General features: G+C 35.2%; 1 protein-coding gene across 11 annotated transcripts in view; it reads right to left on the bottom strand.

The window, feature by feature from the left end:
• gulp1a (GULP PTB domain containing engulfment adaptor 1a) overlaps positions 1-26,761 on the bottom strand; it is a 110,344-nt gene extending 83,583 nt beyond the window's left edge. For 4 of the 11 annotated variants that reach the window (XM_051709130.1, XM_051709129.1, XM_051709132.1 and 1 more), the window contains exon 1: positions 26,509-26,755. The gene's annotated coding sequence lies outside the window, so the exon portion shown is untranslated. Of the gene's footprint in view, positions 1-26,508 lie in introns of all 11 variants that reach the window. The other 7 variants (XM_051709136.1, XM_051709137.1, XM_051709133.1 and 4 more) reach the window with 5 other exon arrangements.
• Positions 26,762-27,561: the final 800 nt, after the last annotated feature.

The following is a 27,561-nucleotide window of genomic DNA, read 5'->3' as shown; positions in this document are numbered from 1 at the left end:
AAGGGGAGTACCTGGTCTGCAATGATGTTTAGGTAGGTGGCACGTGTCAAATTGACGTCCACATGAATGGCCGGATCCAGTGTTTCACAGTAGAACATTGCCCAGAGCATCACACTCCCTTCACCGGCTTGTCATCTTCCCACAGTGCATGCTGGTGCCATCCCCAGGTAAATGGCACACACATACATGGCAGTCCACGTGATGTAAATGAAAACAGGACTCATCGGACTAGGTGACCTTCTTCCACTGCTCCAAGGTCCAGTTCCGACGCTCGCGTGCCCATTGTAGGTGCTTTCGACGGTAGACAGAGTTCATCATGGCCACTCTACCAGTCTGCAGCTACACAGCCCCATATGCAGCAGGGTGCGACAAACTGTGCGTTGTGACACATTCCTCTTGTAAAAATCATTAACATTTTCTGTGACTTGTGCCACAGTAGACCTTCTGTCGGTTTGGATCAGACGGTATAGCCTTCGTTGCCCTCACGCATCGATGAGCCTTGGGCGCCCAACACCATGTTGCCGGTCTGCAGTTTGTCCCTCCTCGGACCACTGTCGGTAGATACTTACCACTGCTGACCGGGAGCACCCCACAAGCCTTGCCATTTCAGAGATGCTCTGACCCAGTCGTCTAGCCATAAAAATTTGGCCCTTGTCAAAGTCACTCAGGTCTTTACTCCTGCCCATTTCTACTGCATTCAACACGTTGATTAAGAGAACTGATTTTTCGTTTACCACCTTATCTACCCAGACATCTGGCCTTGTTAGGAGATGATCAACGTTATTTGCTTCACCTGTGAGTGGTCACAGTGTATATAAACAATGTATCATCTAGCCATGGCTAAAGTAAATAATTTATGTCCCTTGATTACGATTTGGGTCTAATTTATTGGAAAACAATGTGAGTGGCACGGAAGAATTTTGAGCAACCTCCAGTGCCGTAGCTGCGCAACGCTGACAGACAGCAAGCGGCGGCGATGCGCGTACATTCATTGAAAACAATTATTTCGAATTTTAGAACACACCATGTTATCTGCCAGATGCATCCGTTGTGTGACCCCCTTTAGTCTTCCAGAGAGACAGTCCTGACACCAACACTTGGTTGTATCCACAGTTGAAAATAATCTTATTGTCAAAAGAATAATCTGTGATGTACTGCCTTACAAAAAGTTATTTGATGCAATTTCTGCTGGAGGCCATTTTATCAAGCTGATTTTCTAAGGCAATGAATTGCACTAACAGTATATATTTCACAGTTTTGTTACTTTAAATATGCTGGGTCCTAATTTAGTTAGAAAAGCTTTATTTCCTTGAGGAAATTAATTTATGTGATATGCTCAATTTAGATTCATTAGAGCGATAATTAAATTAATTAGGGGTTGTGACTAGTGGGAAATAATTATTTTTTTGATAAACTTTTGTTGGAGGAATTACAATATGTGTATACACATTAAAAAGGGCCTTTAAAATGGTTCTCTCATCCTTACCTTTTTCCTTTTGTGTTCCAGGAAAGAGAGTCTCACAGATTTGGAACAACATGAGTAAATGACAGAATTTTTATTTTTGTGAGAAACTATCCCTTAAGGTGTGCACTAATACAGGTGTAGCATGGCATAGAGGTTAAAGAGATCAGCTTGTATCTGTAAGGTTGTAGATTCATAGCCCACAAGGGATGATCAGTAAACTTGTGCTCGTCACCACTGTGCTCTTGAGCAAGGCACTTAACCCCAGGTAATTCCAGAGTCGGTTTTGAGTGCAGTGTTATGGAGGATGCAGCAGATTACTGAGATCTAGTTACTGTACTGGGACTGTACAGAATCACTCCACCACTGTGATCTAGGCACCCGAATATGTGCTTTAAAATGCTGAAAATGTGCTTGATTACACAGCGCATCTGGATTTATGGCAGATTAAAATGCTCTTTTTCTTTGTTTGATCATTATTTGATAAAGTACTGCTGCCATGATCAATAGAAAATATACAGAAACTTCTCTTTTTACCACCTGCTTTCTGTGTACGGTAATAACTCTTAGTTATGTGAATAATGTACAATCTACAATGAGCATAATATACAAAGAAAATATTTGATCAGAAAAGAATGACAAAGGCTTTATATAAATGCTCGTGGTACAGCACCATTTCAGAGCATTTAGAGCCTGGTTAATTGGATTGCAAGTACATTTTTTTATATAATGCAGGTTTAGTACTCCACGCAAAAGTGGCGCAACTGTTTCGCTCAATTTTTGATGTACCAAAAAGGTCTGGATTCATGGTGAGATTCAGCATAAAATAAAGGCTCAAGCACAAACAACATGTGAGATGGGCACTCCTTTTATCCTAATGCATTCCTCGAAATGCTCTGATATAAACTACAAAGACAGGCAAGGACATGAACTGCATAGTTCTGAAAGCAATATATAAATCACATGGCAAAGAAAAAATGACACCAAGAGATTAAAAGATGGAGACAGAGCTGAGACAGACAAGATAAGTATGGTAATCTACTTGAAAAACAACTGAGATGAGTTCACTTATGTCTTTGAATGGCACCAGACTTGCTACACTCTTACACTGAACTAGCACTTCAGTACATTTCCATGTATGCCATAAAATTTATAAATGCTTTTGGCCTCGCTAAGCAATTATAAACTAGATTAAAAAAACATGGCATTTTTCGAAATAGCATTCTATCATACTACTCTTACTACTGTATTTCTGCTGTATCTATACACGGAATCTCTGTGCAGTGTAAAGACGACTATAAATGGTTAAATGTATGCTAAGAAGACCAGACTAATCACAATTCACTATGCACATAGATGTAAGACGACTAGGGTTAAGTATTGATACAGATTTCCCGATTCAAATCCAATGCACCAGCTCTCTTGACTCAATTCTGATTTGATTCAATATCGATTCATCTGGGTATATTTCGGTTATAATGTCCATTTTGCTTTTATATTAAAGAAATTATCTCTCAGCTAATTATGTTAATTATACAGGGACCTTCTAACTAGTTACAATTCGAAAATATGAATTAAAAAAAAATATTATTATTATTTATTATTATTATTTTATCATTAGCTTTTCATCATATTAGTCACAATTTAGTTAAAAAATGTGTGAATCTATGAATAATATCAATAAATATGATTGCATATATTATATTTAATATATTTTGTTAGGTATATTGTGTAAATGAATAATTTGTACTATTTACAAGTTTTTACACTGATATGTAGAACAAGTGCTAAATCTGTATTGTCTCTTTAAGACTACCGCCATTTCAGCCAGTGAGCACATATTAATGAGAGAAGACGCACACGGTTTCTTTAGTGCGTCCATGCTATGTGATTACAAATAAATGCTTCTTTTTATTGTTTTTCTCAAAAACTGACTGTAAAGGACAGAAAGAATATTAAAATAGACATTTTTCAATTACAAATGGATTGCGTGGATCTCATCTTTGGATAGGGGTGTAACGATCCATCAATCTGGATTGATGCATCGATCAAATAACCAACAATGCGATGTCATTGATGCAACGCGTAAACATCAATGTATATTTTTTAAGATGCACATTTATTTTGACACTCTAATACCAGCCACGTCTGTACGCTTTTCTGTCAGGCGATGCAGGAACCTTATGATATTCATCTTGCTTTATAAGCACTAAATATGCTTCTCATATGGGACACAAATATGCACAGAGTGATTAAAGCCTGAAGTTGCCCTCTGTTCTATCCGTGCATGTGCGTCAAACCAGCTTCCCTCGAAATGCGAGCTCCGGTGACAGGATAGCACAGAGCGGCTCACATGGTGCATGCGAGCCATTTTAATTCTATATGAGAATTTTTCATTTTACGCACTATGGAGCAGTTCAACCATGTTGAACGGCTAGACAGCCCCGATATTCTGTACAGAATTGACAAGGGAAAGAGAAAACACCTGCCCTGCACTAACATAAATTACAAGACTTTTCACATCTTCACATAAACACCCTTACAAACATTTAGCACAGTAAACTGTAATAGAATTTCTCAATACAACTGTGGAAGTTGTAGCCAAGAAAAAAAAACAAAACACAGATAGCACATACTCTCCTGTCGGAAACAAGTTGTGGGTATGTACGGTGGTCGATTTGTAAAAAAAAATTCAAGGGGGATGGTGTAGACAAAGATTTTTTTTGTCTAATACTTATGGGTATCATTGACAAATAAGGTTGTACAAGATGTTATAATGAGAAATCTTTAAAAAAATCTAGTTTAAAACACTTGTGTCATGTTGTCAGAAATGTAATCTTTGTGTCCAATTTGGTTTCATACATTTTTGAAAAACCTATATAGCATTTTCTAAAAAAAAAAAAAAAAAAAAAAAACTTTAAAATTGTCATGTGGTGTATCCATTAAGCAAAAGTATTATAATACTTTCTCTGCACCTTGAATACATGAGAATATAAACGACTTAATCATTAATTTCCAAAAAGTTTTCAAACACATTTTTCAAGCTCTTTTTTATGTTTTTTATGGTCAACATAAACAACAAAATAACTATCTACATGTTGGTTACACCTAATGACTTTGATTTGGTGGACAAAAGCGTTTTTAATCATATTTTAAAACACAATTGTTTCACTGCTTATTTTTTAAAGAAATAACAATAAAAGACTATTCTGCACTAGTCATGCCAACATTTCTTTTTTCAGGAATGCCAGCTTTTAATGAGACTGAATGTTTTCTTTTTTTTTTTTTTTTTTACTGTCTCTGGACACCACATGAAATTTTTTACTTTAAACCCCAGAAAAAAATATAAGTATGACTTTAAACTCAGCAATTGAAAAATGTTCATAATAGAAGAGGTGTATTCAAGTAAATTGTTTGTGTGAATTGCATTTGTTTTTTAATGTATTTTTAATTTAATAGATCTGGACAAAAATGAGCATCACTTCATTGACCCTTAGGACACATGGCCATAATATGCACCTGTTATCCTCTGTTATTGTATTTTATGATATTATGAAAGAATCCATGTTACGATCATGAAAAGGTTTTTTTCTTCTAGATCGCTCGCCCACTGTAGAAAAGCATTTTTTCTACTCCAATCTACTACTTGACCATGTTTGAAAGTGCGTGAAACATTTGAAAACTTGTCCTTCCTAGTGTTCACATGAAACTTACGCCACAAGTCAACCCATGGCAAACTCCAACATACCTGCCAGTGTTTTCAGAAAACCGGCATCTTTTTCCGCAGTGGAGAGAGAGCTTGCACACTCAAGGTTGCCAGATTGTGTGACTAAAGCATCACCCTGGCAGCACATATACAAAATGCACTAGTGTCCAGATCTAACTGGAGGATTTAACCTATAGAAATCTGGCAACCTCACATGTCGCCATCTAATTCTGACCAGCTAATCGCCCTTATTTAAAGTCTGTTATTTATCAAACGTATTAAATATTAAATATTTTACTTGCATAATTTGTTCTAAGTAATACATGACACAACTGATCTAAAGGGGATAGTAAGGGGGGATGGTGGTTTTACAAGAGGGATGCTTTTTGGTATTTCTTGCAACAAGGGGGATGGCATCCCCTCAACTGGGTATGTAAGTATTTTGGATTGAAATGCTTGCTTGACTTTTGTAAGGATGATAAATTGTCACTGTAGTGTTTACTTCATTCCACAAGGCAATGAGCTCATTAAACAATTGATGATCACATGTATGTGACTATTTTTTATTTTATTTATTTTTCCATATTATCTTTTCAACAACTTAAGTACTTTATTTTGATGTGGATGTCCCAATGTGGATACTGGATTTGCACTTTTCAGAGAGCTCAATAAACTATTCAAATTTTGCAGTATTTTGCTTGCATTTGTGAGAAATACATATCATTTATTGTGTAAAATAGGCACATAATATCATAATATTGATCGCAGGCCCTTGAATAGAATCAAATCGAAAACGCACTCTGGCAGACTTTGAGGTATCGGCAAACATCGGATCGCTGGCTAAGAGAATCAATATAACATCGTATCATGATGAAACTTGTGATTTACACCCCTATCTTTGGACACATTACACGGAACGAGCCAAACCAAAATGTTAGTGAAAGGATCTCAGTGCTTAACTTCTTCCCCACTATACTACTCAATCACTGGTGAGTAAAATCTGAACATCTACCAGCCAGTGGCTAATCACAGACATTTTTTGTCGTATAGCACAGAATTTGCCCACATATACACTGGCAGCCAAAAGTTTGGAATAATGTACAGATTTTGCTGTTTCAGAAGGAAATTGGTACATTAATTCACCAAAGTGGCATTCAACTGATCACAATGTATAGTCAGGACAATACTGATGTAAAAAACATCACCATCACTATTTGAAAAAAATAATTTTTGATCAAATCTAGACAGGCCCCATTTCCAGCAGCCATCACTCCAACACCTTATCCTTGAGTAAGCACACTAAATTGATCATTTGGTACTAGAAAATCACTTGCCATTATATCAAACATAGTTGAAAGCTATTTGGTTCGTTAAATTATGCTTAACACTGTCTTTGTGTTTGTTTTTGAGTTGCCACAGCATGTAATAGACTGACATGTCTGAATGAGATGTGGAAGGCCAGATGTACAACTAAACAAGAGGATAAGTCCATCAGAGTCTCTAGTTTGAGGAATAGACGCCTCACATGTCCTCAGCTGACAGCTTCATTGGATTCTACCTGCTCAACCCCAGTTTCATGTACAACAGTAAAGAGAAGTCTCAGGGGTGCAGGGCTTATGGAAGAATTGCAAAGAAAAAGCCACTTTTGAAACAGAAAAACAAAAAGAAAAGTTTAGAGTGGGCAAAGAAACAGACATTGGACAACAGATAATTGGAAAAGAGTGTTATGGATCTTAACCACATTGAGTTTTTTGGAATCAGCTAGACTGTAAGGTGTGTGAGAAGTGCCCGACAAGACAGCCACATCTATGGCAAGTGCTACAGGAAGTGTGGGGTGAAATGTCACCTGAGTATCTGGACAAACTGACAGCTAGAATGCCAAGGATCTGCAAAGCTGTCATTGCTGCACATGGAGGATTTTTTGATGAGAACTTTTTGAAGTAGTTCAAGAAGTTCTGAAATATTTTTTCAAATTGTAATAGTAATTTTTCACATTATTAATGTCCTGACTATACATTGTGATCAGTTAAATGCCACTTTGATGAATAAAAGTACCAATTTATTTCCATAAGAGCAAAATCTGTACATTATTCCAAACTTTTGGCCTCCAGTGTACTGTATCGGGTTGCACAGAGTAAAAGATCAATCTTTAAAAATCGTTATTGAGATAATTATAGAGAATTTCACAGACATAACTAAGTAAACAAAGCAGAAAATGCAGCTCTGCTCGTGGATATCTACTTTACTTTCTGATACATGCCTCAAACTAAACTCTGATTAACTTTAAAAGATTTGATGTCACTGACCTGGCAAACTTGGGCAAAATCTGTGATTATTTAGTCCTTAAAAACGCTCATTCTATCAATGTCAGTGGCACAGAAATTACCAACTTCACCTGTTTTTAACATATATAACAATACACCTGTATTTGAACATATATTAACATGTAATAATATGTTCAACATGGCCACAGTAATGTAAAAAGAGACATAACATTTTTACCTGGTCACCTCAACTAAGAGAAGGTACACTGTGTTGCTAGAACTAAAGAGATATGCTGGGCAATAGTTGCAAGGTCACATGAACAAAATTATTACCATCAATCACAGTCTTTTATCCAGACACTGGCAGAGCTCTGACAGATGAAGGGGACAGTAATGAGAGGCACATAGCCCTGGCTGGCGATAAGTGAAAAGAGCACCACAGCTTATAAAGTACAAGATAAAACCAGAGGCTGCCAAGATCACAGCTGCAGAAAACACTCAAGGTCAAAACAAGAGTGCAAAGATCTACAACTGGTTGGAGAGATTAGGTGCATAATACCAGAGGGTTAAAACATTAGCTGTAACATACCATATTTGAAATACAGAAAATAAAGATCCCACATATTAGAAAAAAAAGAAATAAAAAAAATTAAATGCTGTTAATTGGTCTGTTCCAAAACCTAGTGAGCAGCCTATGTTTATTTATCAAATATAATATAACAATAAGATAATACAATTTATTAATATTTCCATCTTATTAAATATGGACTATTTTAGCCAATATTTTGTTCATGCCATGTATTATGTTTAATAGGGGGGAAAAAAACATGCTAACAACAACTTTTATTGATATCAATTTTAAACTACCATGCACTTCGCTATTTGTACTGTATGATGCAGAGTTGCTGCCTCAAAGCGTGACTCAAATCTACAGTATTGACTGGAACATGATGCATTTTTTAAGATTCAAGCCTTGATTTTATTAGTTATTTTTTGGGGGGGGGGTACTCGGTTTGAAATTACTCTGTAAGCATCTTAAAGTCATATAATTTTCAGAATGTAGAACCACCAGTGTTGGGTTCGAGTCCACCTTAGTTGAGTCCGAGTCAAGTCCAAGTCTATAAACCATCGAGTCTGAGTCAAGTCTGAGTACAAAAGGGGGCGAGTTGGACTCAAGACCGAGTCCATAACAGTCCGAGTCGAGTTCGAATGAATCTGTTCATGAAACTGAATTCAAATTGTAACCATAAACTCAACATCAATGTTTTAAGCTTATTTTAACCTTCACAACTAAGAATGTTTTTTTATATATATATATATATATATATATATAAATGTAACAAAAACAGCTCTGTTGCCTTTCATATATATATTTTATGATTAGTATCCTGCTGAACAAACTTCAAAGTGGTTTCAGAATGAAAGCATATGCTTTAAGTGTATGAAGACAAAATGTCCACAGTTCTTATTGCATTCTGTTGACATTTAAATTAGCTGTTGCTTTTTCCCCTCCACTCAAACATAGACTAAAGAAAGTGAAAGCCGCATTAGTCATTACAACCAGGGTTATTATTGTTTTGATGTTAATTTAGTTTTTATTTCTACTTCATTTTAAATTTGTCCTTTCAACTTTAGTTTGATCTAAAATGATCCCTATATAAAGAAATAATAGTCTATACTGAGATTTATTTCTAAGTCTCTATCTGTCATCAAAAAAAAAAAGTCATTTTTATTGTATAGCGCTTTTCACAACACACATTGTTTCAAAGCAGCTTTACAGAAAATCATACATTAACAGAAAATGAAACTGTAATATCTATAAAGTCTTAGAGTGATCATGTAGTTTGATTAAATATGATTGTAAATTATGTATCAAACAAATAAGTGAATAATTAAATAGCAACTGTATTTATAAACCCAGTGAGCAAGCCAAAGGCGACTGTGGCAAGGAACACAAAACTCCATAAGATGTTGGTTAATGGAGAAAAATAACCTTGGGATAAACCAGACTCACTGTGGGAGTCAGTTCCCCTCTGGCTAACCAGCATAAATATAATGCCAATATTAGTTATTTATGTGCTTTGAAATGGTAAAACCAGCACTGGTCACTATATATCCATAGTAATATTCAAGTGTATTGATGGGTGAGCCTGCATGTGTGGTTATATGTGTGTGTGTGTGTGTGTGTGTGTGTGTTTGCTAACATGGTGAAACAAACTCTGGCTGCATCTAAGGCATCAGGGAGTGCTACAGCTGCATGCAGACAGAGATGTGTTCATTTATTTTTGTTTTGTTATTTTATTTTTTGTTGCATCACAAATGCCATGGACTCGGCTGGACTCCAGAGTCCAGAGTCCAGAGTCCAGAGTCCAGAGTCCGAAAGGCTCGAGTCCGAGTCATGTCCGAGTAAAAATTGTTCTTTGACAAGTCCAAGTCCATTAAAATTGGACTCGTGACTCGGACTCGGACTCGAGTACCCCAACTCTAAGAACAACATCATAAAAATACATGCTGCATGGAGATTTTCACTTTTATGTGAAGTCAACAACAACTAAGCTATAAAGTCTTTTAACAAATTGAATTAGAGTATTATATAAAGAACAAAGAGATATGAAAAAAATATGACCATATGAATATGCGATCATGGGTCATTTTCATTCTCTGCTCTCATTTATTATCTTTTAAACACTGTCAGAAAATGCAGAACACGGAAGAAAATATTTATTTAACCTTGATATTGGAAGACAGAAAAAAATCTCTCTCCTGCTGGCATTACGTTTCATGATCCATGTCTATTAGCTAAAGCATGTATGCAATATGTGTTTACATTTGAACTCAAATTAATGGAATATAAATGCAAACACAGAGCAATGCATGTACTGCTTTTTAAATCACAATGCCAAACTGTCTTTTCAAAGGGCAACCAAGGTATACTGAATGTCCTGGCTCACAAAACAAAAGAAGAGAGACCAAGCCAGGCCAGCTAAAGAGAACATGGGGCCAGAAGAGAGATGAAAGCAACAGTGGGTGGTGATGGATTTCTTTATCTTGACACTGCAATAAAGAAACACGAAGAAACCTGTGTCAAAAGGCGGTAAAGGCCATGAGTTATTAAACACTGTGGCTTTAAACAGCCCAGTAACAGTCTGATCGCTGTCTGATAGCAGGTTTCAAATGTACAGGCCTCTAGTAGTTCAACCGATTCTGCTGATGGACTAATAGAACATTCGAAGATGGTGTATGGTGTATCCTACACGTGAAAGCGTTGGTAGATTGTCTGTATATTTCAGTGTTCCATTTAAAAGAATAGTTCACTCAAACAATTAAGAATTACAAGTAACTTCTTCCACTGAACACCAAAAATTGTTCATTTTGACCACTGTCTGCCCAGTTCCAAAAAGCATCATAAAAGCAGTCCATACAACTTGTGTGCTATATTCCAAGTCACCTGAAGCCATACGACAGCTTTGTGTGAGGAACAGACCTAAATGTAAGTTAGGCCACGTCCACACTGATACGTTTTCGTTTGAAAATGCATCTTTTTCTCTATGTTTTGGCCTACTGTCCACACTGAAACTGCGTTTTTGACAGTGAAAACTGAGCTTTTCTAAAACACCCTCCCGAGTGGATAAATCTGGTCTGCTGTCCGGTGATGGAACATGAGGACAGTTGCATTTCGGACCGTACATGGAATGGTGATTTTTTTACATGTGCAGTAAGGGAATTTAAGAGTTTTTATATGTTTTAGTGTGGACGAGCAACTTTTGGAAAACGTTTCAAAATGGCAGTGTGGACAGACAGCGTTCAAATGTATATGGATTAATGTGGGCGTAGCCTTATTTACTGATTATCTTCCCCTCGTCAAAAGGCACCATATTTGATTTGAAAGCTACAGTGGATGGCAAAAGTTTCAGTGAATAATAACTAGGTCTGTTCCTCACACAAAGCTACTGTATGGCTTTAGAAGTCTTGAAACACAGCACACAAGTTGTAGTGCTAACTTTTTTTTTTTTTTTTGGAGCATGACAGTGATCATTATGAAATGTTGTTGTATGGAAAAGAGCTGTGAGAAGATTGTTATTTTGATAGAATATTTAAGAGTTAGAGTGCAATATGTTGGAAATGTATAGTGTGCAGGAAGAGAAAGGGAAGATATTTAGTAGTAGATAATATTAATAATAATAATAGTAATAAAATGTACATCTTTAGAGAGAGAGAAGAAAAAAAAGGAAAAACAAAACAAGATGATGGGAAACAAAAAGATGCAATTTATAACATGTATAGAAGAAACATCAATATTAATAACAATAATAATATGAGTAATTGTAATGGAATTTTGAGTATTATATTTAATGGCATGTACATATTGAGACAAGTCGAGTAGTGCAGGTGTTTACACACAGTATATGCAAGGCATCAGTTCACCGGCTAGATTGTAGGCTCAATGTAGAGATGAGAAAAGTGGGGTGAAGATTTTATTAAATCTATGTAACTGATTTTTAAATGTAGCTGTATATCTTTCCTTATTAATATGATCTCTTAATAAATGTAACCATTGTGTAATTGAGATTTGGTCTTTATTTTTCCTGTTGAGTAATATTGTTTTCTTGGCGATAGCTAGAGACAGAAGGAGGGGAGATGTGTGTTTGGGAGGGGGATTAATTTGAGAAATATCACCTAAGAGGCATAATGATGGAAGCGCTGGGATTTTGTATTTCAAGAAAACTGATAGCTTATTGGTAACGTCTTTCCAGAATTGATCAACAGATGGACATGACCAGAGTGCATGGAGATAATGACCTGGTGTGTCGAGGTTGCAGTTAGTGCATCTGAAGTTGCTAGTCCCATTTTACGTTGTGTAATATGTGTTCTGTGCAAGATTTTATACTGGATTAGTTGTATGTTTGTATTTGTACTTATGTTGAATGTATTTTTGCTGACTAGTTTCCAGAATTCATTATCTGTGATTATGTTAAGATATTTCTTCCATTTTTTTACTGGTATTGTATTTGTAGAGTCTATTGATGATATTAAAGTGTATAACTTTGCGAGTAACTTGCTTGAATTAATGATTTTTTTTTATGTGTTCTATAAGTGGTGGTTGTTCTATAGTCCTGTCTCTAATTATGGCTTTAATAGCATTTGTTATTTGAAAATAATAGAAGTATTGCTCTTTGCCTAAATCATATTTCTGTGCTAGTTCTGCAAATGTAATTAAGTTGTTATCAGTAAAGAGATGGTGCAAATGTGTGATAACTTTTTCTTTCCATCTGGGATTAGTAATTGGTGATTTGTTGATGATAAATTCAGGGTTATGCCATATAGGTGAGTTGATGTGTGGTGTGACAGCATGAGTTGTTGATTTATTAATTTGCCACCAAGCAGTTAGTGTTGTTTTAATCGTAGTATTTTTGAACAGATTATGTTTTTGACTGCTTTAGGTAAAAAAGGAAGGTCAGATATGGTGATTTCTTTACATTTTAGCCATGGGTTATGGAAATGGTCATATTTAATCCATTTGCAAAGATATTGCAAATGAGATGCTAAATAGTAGTGCTGAAAATTTGGTGCTCCCAAACCTTCTTGATCCTTGTTCTTTTGAATTGTTTGTAGGTTTATTTTGGGATTCTATTTTTTTTTTTATTTATTTTTTTTATTATTATTAGCTTATTATACTATTTCATGAGCACATACGGCCTATAATGGAAATGGTTCTGTTCATCCAGCGAAATAAATCATCCTCTGTTGATATTAATAGTGGAATAATGTTGAGATTAAATAGGTCGGAAAGATTGTTTTAACAGTTTGGGGAGGGCCCTTTTCTTTTCCAGCATGACAATGCCTCTGTGCACAAAAGGTCCATATATAAATTATATAGTGAGTCTGGTGTGGAAGAACTTGACTGGCCAGCACAAAGTCCTGATCTGAACCCTATTGAAAACCTTTGGATGGGTTGGAACACCAAATGCGAGCCAGGCCCTATCACGCAATATCAGTGCCTGGCCTCACTGATGTTTTTGTGTCTGAATGAGAGCAAATCCCTGCAGCCATGTTCCAACATTTAAGAAAGCCTGCCCAGATGAGTGGAATCTGTTAGTGAGGACCAACCCACTATTCATGCCAATGATTTTCAAAATTAAAAGTTTAACAAGAACGTATGGGTGTGATGTTTAGGTGTCCACATACTTTTGGCCATATAGTGTATATTCTTGTAGAAACACAAGACGACAAATTGATATTTCAAAATCACAGAATAGGGTAAATAACATATGCTAGATGTGTTACTGAATTGAAGTATTCAAGTATTCAAATGAGACAACAAATTAGACAAATTAAAATATACCATTTCATTATGGGTCATGCAAAGGTGTTGTTTTTGTGTGTATTTTCAATGTTAAAATACTTTCTCCTATACCAGTGCAAACACCGTGACTCTGTTGCACTTTTAAAACTGGTCTGTTTAAGCGTCCTGACATAGATTCAATCAATTTGAATCTTTAAACAAATACAGTAGAGATCACGACAGTTGTTTTGTTAACTTCTTAAAGCACCAGAGTCCAGTCTCTCCACATCAACTGAATCATGAGGCAGGGATGACTTAAAGCCTCTTGAGAGATACTTTGAAGGTAAATACTGCTCAAGTTCAGGGTTGAATGATTTTAAGAACTTTGTGTGTCTAGAGCTTTAAGACTATGTTGCCTTAAGTAAAATATGCACTTATAAAAACATCACTGCTGCAGTTTATACTGTAGGCTGCTAATCCACTGTACACACAAAAAGCATTTGCACTGGCTGTCTGTCAGCTAAGTTTGGACCTGACTGAATTACGTTTTTGGCTACTTAATAAGGGTAAAAATGTGCTCACCAAATTAAATTCCCACAAACTCATCTCATAAGCAAAATATGTGGTCAAGTTTTAAAGGAGTAGTTCACCAAAGAATGAACCAATGATCATTTTTTTTTTTTTTTTTATCTAGCATGTAGGCCTATATGCTGTTATTTTTCCCATGGAACACAAAAGAGGGATCTTTATGTGGCTCTTGCCATACAACAATAGTTAATCAAAACCATGGCTGTCAAGCTCTAAAAAAAAAAAAAAAACTTGAAAAAGCACCAAAGCATTATTAAAGTAGTCCACACAAATTGTGCACAATCTTCCAAGTGTTCTGAAGCCACTCAATAGCTTTGTGTGATGAACAGACCTAAATTTAAGTCTTTGTTCACTTATTACATTGTCCTCCCCCAAAGTTCACGTCAATCACACATTTGCATCCAGAATGCAAAATCAATAAATGTTGCATTACTACTCATGAGAACCAATGCCATTGTGGCATCAATAATGTCAATCATAATGTAAACATGGACACAGTGCTTTTTGTTCCTTTTTGAAGCTTGACAGAAGTGGATAGTATGAACTATCTTTTGCGTGTAAAAGAGCTGCGTGAAGATTCTTCAAATTCCTCCTTTTGTGTTACACAGAAAAAAATACAGCATACGGTCTGGAGCAGCATGACAGTGAATACAAAAATAAAAAGACAATTTACATTCAGAACTACTCCTTCAATGATTAAGGACTCCCACAGAGTGAAATGTGACAGATCTGCTATAAACATTTGAAGGGAACTGCAGGATTTGTGTCTCATTTCCAGAAGGTCAAAAATGAAAAAAGAAACGAGAAAAAGAGTATTAAGTGCGTAAACACTATAATCATGCATTAAATATTTTTCCTATTGTGTGTTTTCCTTCTTTAATTATACCATAGTTCTGAAAAGCAGGCGTAAGCTTCGGATGAGCAGACACAAACTTCGGGGGATTTGAAGATTATCAGTGAATAACAACTTCAATTTCATTATGTTCCTCACACAAACCTAATACATGGTTACAAAGACAATTTTTCAAAAACTTTTCCTTTTATTTTTCCCAGAAAATGTAACAGCATACAGGTTTGGAATGACATGAAGGTAATTAAATAATGACCAAAATTTTACCGTTCGACTCTTATTATTGTTAGACTGAAGATAGTCCTTAATTCTTCCTAACATCTGCTTTTGTGTTCCACAGAAGACAGAAAGTCATATGGGTTTGGAACAACATGAGGGTAAGTAAATTATGACAATTTAAATTTTTGGGTGAACTATCCCTTTTAAGCTCACACAATTAATTTACCCTTTGCAGATTATGTTTCACACATTATGTTTTTCTCTTCAAATTGACCTTAATCAAACACAAAAAGAGTGTGCTTGCTCGTACAAAAGGCTACATTTAGAAAGGCATTTTCAAAAATGCTAATAAGACCCTCTGTGGCAACAATGTGCACATCAGCACTGTGAACTATTAGAAAACAAGAACAGAACTGTGAGCACAATTTATTTAGCAAATAACTCAGTGGTACTTTTATGGAACCTGGCTTTTTATTGTAAGTGTGACATAAGACATGATAATCACTTCACTGGTTTTGAAAAAATATGTGGCACTGAAAAGACACTCAGGTTAAAAATGTGGCATGTGAATTATGCAGAGTCAGGTTAAGAGAGGTGATAAAATTACTGGAAATTGCATGTTCTTCTAGAGTTACCTGTACAGGGTTGCTAATACTGTGATTTTTTTCCTTTTTAGGAATGGGTGTAGAAATTGGCCTATTTCTTGAAACCATCTGAATCAATATAGAACATAAAAATTGGATGCATCACAATAATGGCATCTAAGGTGCATCCATCATCTCTTCAATGCATCAGAATAGTGAAGGAAAATTACTTTGTGTTGACATCTCAAGACCTGGCATCAACAGATGCATAAAATCAGTGCAAATCCCATTCCACTGTTAATGTCAATGGCAACACAACTTTAAATGAGGAAAAATAAATCTCATTGGGTTTAATGAGAATGATTTTTATGGGGACAGCTTGGCACATACTGATTAGGGCACGCACATAAAAAAAAAAAAAAAAAAACATTTAAATCAAGCTAATTATACATAACAAATTTTTGTATTATTTGTAAATAACTTTTAAATTAAACTCTAATAACAGCTTAATTAATGAGATAGTAGACTGGCAAAGGGCCCTATGTAATAGGTAAAAATTCCCAAATTCTGTGTTTTCCATTTTATTTTCTCTATATTCCGGGTTTTAAAGTTTAATTTTATTATTAAAAAAACCTCTCTAATCAAATTCATTCATATAATTTTAATAAAATAAAAACAGAACAATTACTTTTCAGCATACCATTGCATTATTTTTTATTAAATGAAGAGCGTCTATACTGATCCCCACACATTCCAAACCCCATGATTGGATTTTTTAAAAGGTTTTTGTTATTAGTTATTTTATTTTTTTGTTGACCAAATACAGTGCTGAACAGTAGAGCATCATAGTATTAATGAAAGCAGTGATAAAACTCTTGCTTGAGATATTGCTTAAATATAATCTAATTATTATTGATAGAATAATATTATGATCATCATTATTATTACTACTACTACAACATTGAATATTACATTTTACTATACAGAAGTAGTATATTTCTGTTGCATTTTTGTATTTATTGTTTTTTATTTCACACGTCTAGTTAAATGGAACTTTTATTTTGGCGTTTTGTCAGAAAACCAGATGTTTTTGATGGCTTCACTTCTCACCTTTGGAAAAGCAGTTCACTATATGGCTAATGTGCTTATTAAACCACATATGGCTATGATTTAATTATATAAATATATAGTCTGCATGTGCTACGCGCTTCACAGTGAATAAAGTGATCTGCTCTTTGTCATTAATAAACACACACAGAGCGCACGTGATGTTAATGATGCAGTAAGTGTTTAAGCAGTGGCTTCTCACATTCACTTACTGTTGAAGCACGCAGCTCGCGCAGACCGTAAATCTCAGCCTTTTGTAGTTTAATCATCGCACTAAGTCATATCACGATTTTAATTTGATTAATTGTGCATTTATACATACATTTCATCCCAAATATGTGAAATTCTGTGACATTCCACGTTTTTATGACTGGATTCCGCGATTCCATTCATGTTTTCCACAACGCGGAAATCATAGGGCCCTACAGGCATTGGATGGTAAAAAACAAAAACAAAACAAAAAACATTATCTGTTAATACAGCTATTTCAACTTTAACAAATAGTTCATAGAAAATTCTGTCATCATTTACTCAACCTGATGTGGATGCCTCATGTTGTTCCAAACCTGTATGACTTTCTTCCATGGAACACATTTAGGCAGAATGTTAGGGACTGACAGCCTTATTTAGCCTTTACTCTTATTGTATGGGGAAAAAAAGATGCACAGGGAAGAAAAAAACATCAATATTGGAACAACAGGAGGAACAGGAGAAAATGATGACAATATGTTCATTTTTTTAATGAACTATCCCTTTAATTGTAAAACATGCTTCCAGTTATTTTAAATGGTAAATAATGAAAACTGTTATTAATGAAAAGAGGAGAACACTGTCTTTTTATTCACATAAGGTCAACTCCAGACTGTTGGTGAATGCTTAGTTGCTCTTTGGGAAATGTCAGCAAAAACATCACTTGCCAATTCAGGTGGAAAGTGCATGGTAGAAAGGTTTTCAAGCTAATTTACAAACTAATAGATGCTTTATGTTTCCATCTTTTTAAAAATGTATTATCGGGCAAATGTAAAAAGCAAGGTTTTTTTAGACACACTATTTCAAGGGACAATAATAGGCTGCAGAATAAACAGCCCATGGTAGTCTGCAATCTCAAAGAGGTATCAATCCTGAACCTCCACCTATAAACTTCCAGTGTAAGATTTTCCTCCCTTGAGCAATGTCTTATGGCCTCCCAAAGTTCTGCTTGGAAGTCAGAAGTACAACCAAGTGCTGGAGGGCAGGAACTTCAAACCTCCATAGCCATTTGATAAGAGCCACAACAAAACAAATAGATTAGAACACTTCAGTGACCATTATAATTACCCAAGTATAAATCAATCCAGTTTTTCCTCAGGGGAGCATTTCCTCTGCGGTCAATAAAGGTAACAACCTCATTAACATATCATGGATTTATAGGAAAAATGCAGTGTAAACATATGTTTGCCACAGAGTCTGTGATTTCCGATGTTCAGTGGAAAATCTTTAAGGGTGTGTTAAACCGAAAAGAAAAAAAAATTAAAAGGTGAATAATAAATGACAATTTTCTGAAATCACTGAAAATAAAAGAGAAAAGCTAAAACCACGCATTTAATGTTAACTAGGATTATTGCCATTCATGCTAACTTGCAGGTCTAACATTTTGTTTTTCTCAATTATGGACTTCAGTGAACAGCAGATCAAATCAATGTAGTTGTAAAAATGAATAGAGTGAAAAATTCATACCGCTCATGACAGAGCCATTATATTCTAACAATTCACTGTCTGTACCAGTAATGAGGTCATTAGATGTTTGCCTCATTTTCCAATATGCATGCTCTCATATGCAATTTGCTATGCTTTAAAAAGAATACATGAAAATGAAGATTACAGATTTCTGATCTTTATTTAAAGGTTCACAGGTTTTTTCTGTGTCAAAAACGTACACGGTCATCATCCATTTGTAATTATGTAGTTGCATCTCATTTTTTCAATTTTTACATTGGATAGTTGGAGAGATATTTTGATCATCTACTGTGAGCATTTGAAACCTTTTGAATTCTACTGTTTTTATTTATTTATTTTACTTCAAGGTGCTGTGGAAAATCAAACTAAACTAAATTTAATTAACACCTTATTTCTATAAAACTAGTTGTAATATTCACACTGTACCCTTGAGTAGACCATGCTGTAGAATGTTGGGGCAGTCTAGCTGTTTGAGACTTTTTGCTTGCTCCATAGCACTTTAAAGTAGACAGTTCTGAGTAAAATTCAAATGGGTTGCACAGGTTTTATGGTCTGCGCCGCGATATCAAGTGAAGCATGACTGACTTGTGCAAGTGTTCCACTCTCCGCTATCCTGTCTCTGCACATTGAGGGAAGCCTAGACCAGTGGTTCTAAACCAGGGGGTCGGGATCCACTAGGGGGCCTCAGCACACTTCCAGGGGGGCCTCAAGATCTCTTAAAATTATTTAAAATATGATGGATTATTATAATTTGTATGTAATTATTATAATTCAGCTTAATGAAAATGCTAAAAATGGAATAACTCCCTTAAACAGCTTGCTTTTTATGAAGAATATACAGTTCTAGACATTTCTGGAATCACAAGTTTTAAGGAAATGTCTTATAATAGAGATATCTTATAATATAAATATCTAATAGCTAATAATCAAAAAGGTTGAGAACCACTGGCCTAGATGACAGCAGGGCACCTGCGTGCTCTAGAGATAAGGCCAAAATTCTATGCAAATATGTGAACGCAGACGCTTCCACCTATGCAAGTTCAATTTTATAATGCAACGCAAGTATGTGTTGCATTCTAAATGTTGCTACAAGTGCCGGTATAGCAGACATTCAAATAACAGTTCACAGGGTGAACTGTCTGCTTCTACAGTTAGTTTTCTCTTTCAAGTCAACTACTATGTATAGGCTGAGAGACTATATGCATACTCACAGAGGGAGAGATAAAATGTTTAAACTGAGAAGTGTAAAGTTATTTCATGAACAGCAGTGAGTTTTACAAGAGGTTGAATACTCAAGTATTACTGCTAAAAGCATTTGCTAAGCATTATTTAATGAAGGAGAGGGGAGGACAAGAGAGAATATCACCCAAGAAATAATCAATGTGAGATGCAATTACAATGTTGTTGTGTTGTATTGTAAGATGTTTTAGGGCTATTAACAGAACTTTAATTTGATTCTCCTTTTTCTCATTGCTTCAAATATGCCACTCTTACTGCAAGGCTGATGTGTGTGTGTTTGTGCAGTACTGGTGGTTACTTAGCTTTAGTTTGAGGACAAATACTGTATGTTACCAGAAGTTAGCTAAATCTGACAACTTCCATGGAGATACCCTCTACTGGAGAAACAAGTGGTTTACGAGGACGTTTTTTTTTTTAGGTGACAAACTGGTAATTACAAGGGTATTATGCTATAAATGTGGTTAATGAGGACATTTCTAGTGTCCCCATAATTCAAATCGCTTAAAAATCGTCCTCATAATGATAGCTGCACCAACATGTGTGTGTGTGTGTGTGTGTGTGTGGAAACACTGATAACCTTCATTTCTTTGAAGCTATGAAACATAAAACTTGCAAGTCAGCAAATCATTGAAAATGAACAGTTTGCACATTTTTATAAACTTTGTCTCATTACTGAGCACATTTTAAAAACTATTTTCTCAAGCATAAAACATCCTTATCACCTCTTTCATGAAATGTATACCAAAAGGAATATCATCTTTCTTGAATAATGACTGACATCAGGCATTTGTAATTAAAAGGGTCTTTGGGGCATGTAATAATTTTAAAACAGGACTATAAAAAAAAAAAAAAACATTTCCACCCACAAAGCCGAACATTGGGGGTAGGAATGTGCACGAGTACTCGAGAACTCAAGTACTCAGACGTGGCAGCAATGATCGATCATGAAAACGATGATTGATAGTGATCACGCATGATGTGACTTTTCACTTAATTTGAAATCCAGTGACAATTACCTGACAACTAAACACAAACGTGTCAAAGAGGGAGCTTATTTTTAATTTTAAGATTGATTACATTGTGATTTTGAGGAGTACATTGATTATTAAATTAAAAAAAATTAAAAAAAAAAAAATTAATTAATTAATTAAAATTAAAAAAATTAAAATTAAAAAAAATTATCAGAGACTTCTCGTAGCAAACAAACTGATACAATGCTGCGATGCTATCGTTACGATAATCAAAACGAGTGTAATTAACTAGTGTTTTGAACACGTCTCCGCAAAACATTTGCTAAACATGATTCACTATCATTTAATTTAAGAACTTTGACTCGTTAATGGATATTATTTAATAAAAGTTAATGTTGTTATGTTAAAGTTATGATGCATTATATTTTGATTATGCAATCTTTTGTACATTTTGTAACATATTATTTTATAACAGCCTATAATAATGAATAGACAATACACTGGAACAACAAGATGCAATGCAGCAGCTAAAGACGTTTGTCAGACATGTTATTATATACATTTTTGAACATGTAATTGCCCCTCATTAGTCCGAGTACTCGAGTAGACAAAATTACCAAAATGTCCATCCCTAATTGGGAGGCACACATTCCTCTCAATGCCTATGGTGGTTACGACCCTGTTAAAGTTGTACTTAAAAGTATTTTTATTTTCCTACATTAAATTTGTATATTTGAAATAATGTTCAAAATATATACTGTATACAAACTGATTTTTGTGTCTTTAAAAAATACACAGTATATGATGGTGAATTTCAAGCCATTAAAAGCACATTTGGTGGAGAAAAAAAAAAATTGAAGTTCAAAAGCCTTGCAGCAATTTTGCTCCCCCTCATTAAACACACTAACCAAACGCATTTATTAAACAGTCACGCATCAACACCTTGTGATGCACAAATGAATGTATGGACAGAGAATGTATGGCAGGAGGAATTCACTGAAGTCCCAGTATCAGCAGACTATCCAATATGTTTGAAAGTGGAACGGTGGATTTTCTAAGATTCAGTGATCAGTTTGCTTTTCTCAAGAATATAAGTCCTGTAATACTGACTGCAGGCTCTTACAGAAGGAAAGGTAATGTAATGCAGATTCCAGACTGGAAATGGCCTCGAGAGGTATCCATGGACACACTTTGCCAGTCCTTCGCAGGGGTGCCACATGGCCAAACAGAGGGATTCCAACTACTGAGAAACTGAACTAAGCATAGGGTGATTCCTTTCCGCAAGCTATAGAAAACACTGAGAAAAGACAAAAAAATTAAATAAAATACTAAGACTGTATGCCAGTGCGTAAAACAAAATAAAAACAGAATAAACATAACGACCAAATGATGACCATATTTCGTTTCGAGACCTATTTCCAGCGAGTTTCTGAAGTATGGATCAACTGGACACTTTACAGTACAATCCATTGGGAGCTGAGGAGACATCACGTTGAAAACGCTGGATTTAAAAGAACAGCGGTGAACCGTAAGTCGGATGGCTTTTTTCAAGTGTAAGTGATATACTGTATGTACCAAAAATGTTCTTTAACTCTTAAATGCATGGGTGTTTCACCAAACATTATTAAATACCTCGGGTCTCTAGCGACCCTGCACGTATATCTATCACAAACTGATCTACAAAATACCCAGATAGTGTCAAATTTTCAAAACATTTTTAAGACAATTAGAAAATATTAGAATAGAACATATTCTGGGGGCCTGGGTAGCTCAGCAAGCAAAGACGCTGACCACAACACCTGGAGTCGCAAGTCCGAATCTAGGGCATGCTGAGTGACTCCAGTCAGGCTTCCTAAGCAACCAATCGGCCTGGTTGCTAGGGTGGGTAGAGTCACGTTGGGTTAACCTCCTCGTGGTCACTATAATGTGGTTCTCACTCTCGGTGGGGCACGTGGTAAATTGTGCGTGGATGCCGCGGAGAATCGTGTGAGCCTCCACACGCGCTAGGTCTCCGCGGTAACGCGCTCAACAAGCCACGTGATAAGATGTGCAGATTGACTGTCTCAGATGCGGAGGCAACTGAGATTCGTCCTCCGCCATCTGGATTGAGGCGAGTCACTATTGGGAATTGGGCATGCCAAACTGGGGAGAAAAGGGGAGAAAATCCCCCATAAACATGCTGAGATGCTATTCTTCTCGCCACAATTGTACAGCGCGTTTATCTGAGTTACCGTAGACTTTGTCAGTTCGAACCAGTCTGGCCATTCTCTGTTGACCTCTCTCATCAACAAGGCCTTTCTGTACACAGAACTGCCGCTCACTGGATGTTTTTTTGTTTTTGGCACCATTCGGAGTAAATTCTAGAGACTGTTGCGCGTGAAAATCCCAGGAGATCAGCAGTTACAGAAATACTCAAACCAGCCTGTCAGGCACCAACTTATTGAGTCTAAATAGTCACACAACTTACAGAATTTCAGTAGTACACCCAAATAACAATAGCCATATCATACTGTTCATGTGTTACACTTGCTATAGTTTACTTCCACATTGCTTCTTATTTAAATAGCAATGTCAAATGTAAATCAAGTCAATCACTGAAACATCAGCACCACCTTGAGTAAGAAATAACATGTATAATATGTACTGTATCGGTAAATGCATATGATATACTGATAATTCACTACTGTCACATAGAAAATCAACTTGATTTAGCATTTATTTGTATGAATATAGTACTTGTTTGTCTTATAATAAAAAATTAAATAGATATCCTGTGATAGTAAACTTATACAGATATGAAATAATCATATAAATATGATTTATGGAAGTGCAAGAACAAAAAACAAAACAATGCTATTACACATCTTGGGTCTTTAATTACCCTGTACACTTTTAGTAATCAAGCAGTTATAAAAAAATAAATGTTTTTTTTTTTTGTTGCAATTTTGCCTTTTTTTTTTTTTTTTTTTTTTTTACACTATTCAGAAGATAAAGATTGAGGAATACTAAAGGGGTGTGGGCATAACTCCAAAAAATGGATGAGGTACAGGGAGTGGGATGAGGTCACGTGTCACTGAAGACCCGAGGTATGCATTAAAGGGTTAACAAAACTAGAGTAGATTATTTTTGCAGTTGTTGTTAGTACGCCATATATTCTGGTCACGGGTCAATACCCACGTCCGCCTTTGAAGTATGTCTGGAATCTATCCTACTTGCATGCAAACCTAAAGAATGTACTATTTTACCGGCTGAGAAGGGGATCCTTCATCAAATACAGAATACTCTGACAGTATGCAATTTCAGATGCAGGGAGTTTGATTTAAAGGAATAGTTCACCCCAAAAAAAATTTGTTTTGAATTTGCTGATAATTTACTCACCCTCAGGCCATCCAAGATGTATCTGAGTTTCTTTCTTCATCGAAAGATTTCTTTCTTCATTTTTAGGATTTCATTTCAGGCCTCTTCCTCTAAACAATGCAAGTGAATGTCCTCCATTTTTTGACAGTCCAAAATGCATATTTAGGGTGCATCAAAATAATCCACACGACTCCAGTCGACAAATAAAGTTTCTCTGAACGCAAACGATTGATCATTTTGAAAAACAAAACAATACTTTATATTTTTAACTACAAATGTTCGCTTCTGTACATCTCTGTGACGTGCGCTCATGAGAGGGATGACGTAAGCTCGTTGGTAAGGTCACACGTAATGTGGAGAAGGAGGCAGGAAGCGCGTCATTGTTTACATTGGTTTTTTTTTAATTATTATTTGGAAATTATTTTTTCTTTTATTTTATATTGTTTTGAAATTGTTTTTGACTGTTTTGGTTTCTGCTCTGTGCAAGTTTTTATTGTAAACGACGCGCTTCCTGCCTCCTCCTCCACGTGACGCGTGACCTTACCAACGAGTTTATGTCATCAGCATTACGTACAGAGATGTACGGAAGAGAACATTTGTAGTTAAAAAGTATATAAGTGTTGTTTTGTTTCTCAAAATAATCAATCGTTTGGGTTCAGAAGAACTTTATTTGTCGACTGGAGTCGTGTGGATTATTTGGATGCACCCTAAAAATGCATTTTGGACTGTCAAAAAATGGAGTACATTCACTTGCATTGTTTAAAGGAGGAGGCCTGAAATGAAATCCTAAAAATCTTAAATTCTGTTTTGATGACGAAAGAAATCTTGGATGGCCTAAGGGTGAGTAAATTATCAGCAAATTTTCATTTTTGGGTGAACTATTCCTTTAAATACAGAAAACCAAAAGGGACTAAAGGAGTGGTTTTTAATCATGTTTTAAAGTGCATTGTGTTACAAGCAAAATAATTCTGCTCTTTGAGCATATCTGAGGCTGAGACAAAGTGGGGCATTTTTATTTTAGTTTCAGTCATATTTAAAGATTTAATTTATACTATATTATACTATATATCAGTAACACCTCATAGATATAACATTAAAACTTTTATTATAAACAGTTATAATAAAAGAGGTTATCTGGAGCCTGGTGTACGTTTGAGTAACAGGGTGGTCTGGTCCCTCATATGTTTGGAAAGTAATTATTCCCTGCTGTAGCTGTCAAGACCTGAAGTTATACAGTAAGACTGTATCAGAAAAGCTTACCTGGCTTATAATGGATGGAATATAACTGAAGAATTTGTGAACACATTGAAAGTAAAAGTTTCCGTTGACTTACTATCTTAACAGTTTACATTTAATACATCATTGCTTGTTCTCTACAGAATTATAGTAAAGAAATGTTGACTTACAATGAACAGAATATAATAAAACTGGTAGTTTGTATTGCCATTCTAAGCCAAAGGAACACTGCACCTTTCATTTGAGTTTTTTTTTTTTTTTTTACTGATTGATTGTTAATACTGACATGTCATAATTGTATTAAAATTGTGTTCACTTCAAACTTTTTTATTTTTTTATTCTCGAATGGTAATATTGTTTAAACCAACATAAGCAAATAATGTATGAGGTATATTTGATATATGATTAGCTTAGAGTAAATGTAGTTGTTTACAATGTACATTTAAAACATTCATTGAGATTGCATTAGGTCTATATTTGTCTATGACAATGTTCTGTAATTTATATTGCAATTGTTAACAGCTACTTGACAACCGCGACATACCAATCTGGATGTAAACACGAGAACTGTACAGTTGTCTGACGCGCCATTTAATCCTTTTTAGGTATTTGTAAAAACCTACGAAACGCTTGACATATCAGACAGACAAATAAAAACATTGTTAATATTTTTTCAATCGTAAAGTAGTAGAGCGAGAGACTTCCCGCCTAATACTCTTTCATCCATGTTTGGGAAAATGATGAACCTGCTCGTGCACATCGTTACGAAACAAGTCCATAACATACCATAAGAGCAGTTATACACTGACAGTTGATTTCAACAAAAGAATGCAGTTTTCGTCATTCCTGAAACTATTCAGGCAATCTAACAAGCAGAAATGTAAAATAAATCGTAGAAAGTTAGCCTATATACAAGACTCACTCACTTTTCAGGACTTGAAGTTTCTTTCGACAGAAAAGCGATGTACGAAAACAATCCACGCTCTTTACAGTACTGACTCAAAGCGTTTACTCTCCAAGCGCTCGATTCACTCACCGAAAAAACATGAATCCTTCGCCCGTCCTGAGTGGACTGTCTTCCACACTCTCACTCTCTCATCATCCACACATACACACACACACGCCACTGGAAAAGTTAAGTGACGTCAGCCCACTCCCGTTAAATGCCACCGCAGGAGTCGCGCCAACCAGCTGGAGGTTTAAAGGGGCAGACGGGGGTGATGCTTCTGTCATTACGCTTTAAATTAATTGCAAAGCGAGCAAATTCCCAATGTCTTACAGTTGCATTTCTTAGATTCTTTTCTTTATAAATATATTAGGTATATACACATTTTTAATTCAGAATAGACATGACTTTGATTATATTAAACCAATAATATAGAGAGCATACCAAATTAGACACAGAAAATAAAGAATAAAAGAATAACATAAATGTTATATATATATATATATATATATATATATATATATATATATATATATATATATATATATATATATAGTAATTATTACATTTATTTTTATAATTGCATTTATATATATATATATATATATATATATATATATATATATATATATATATATATATATATATATTCAATTATAAAAATAAATGTAATAATTACTATTTGCAGTAATCTGTGCATATGTGCAACTGACCGTATTTATTTGTTTATTTTATTGTTCGTTTCTTTGTTTGTTTTTCACATAAAGTGTTTTTTTTTTTCTGACATTCAATAGATTACTCAATTAATGTGTATATTTTCATGTCAGCTATTTTTTTTCCCTTCACTTATAGCATTTAGCGTGCTAACACATACTACGGATGGGTATCGATACAGATTTCCCGATTCGATTCAATTTCATTCTGATTTCAATTCGATAGCAATTCATATGGGTATACTCTAGTTATAATGTCCATTTTGCTTATGTAACCAGACCTACTCAACCCATGTGCGGGAATCGAACCGGCTTCTCCG

Source organism: Myxocyprinus asiaticus, chromosome 10, assembly GCF_019703515.2.
Source record: "Myxocyprinus asiaticus isolate MX2 ecotype Aquarium Trade chromosome 10, UBuf_Myxa_2, whole genome shotgun sequence".
Taxonomy (NCBI): Eukaryota; Metazoa; Chordata; class Actinopteri; order Cypriniformes; family Catostomidae; genus Myxocyprinus; species Myxocyprinus asiaticus.
The sequence above is the reverse complement of the archived record's forward strand: the minus strand, read 5'-3'. Positions and strand labels throughout refer to the sequence as shown.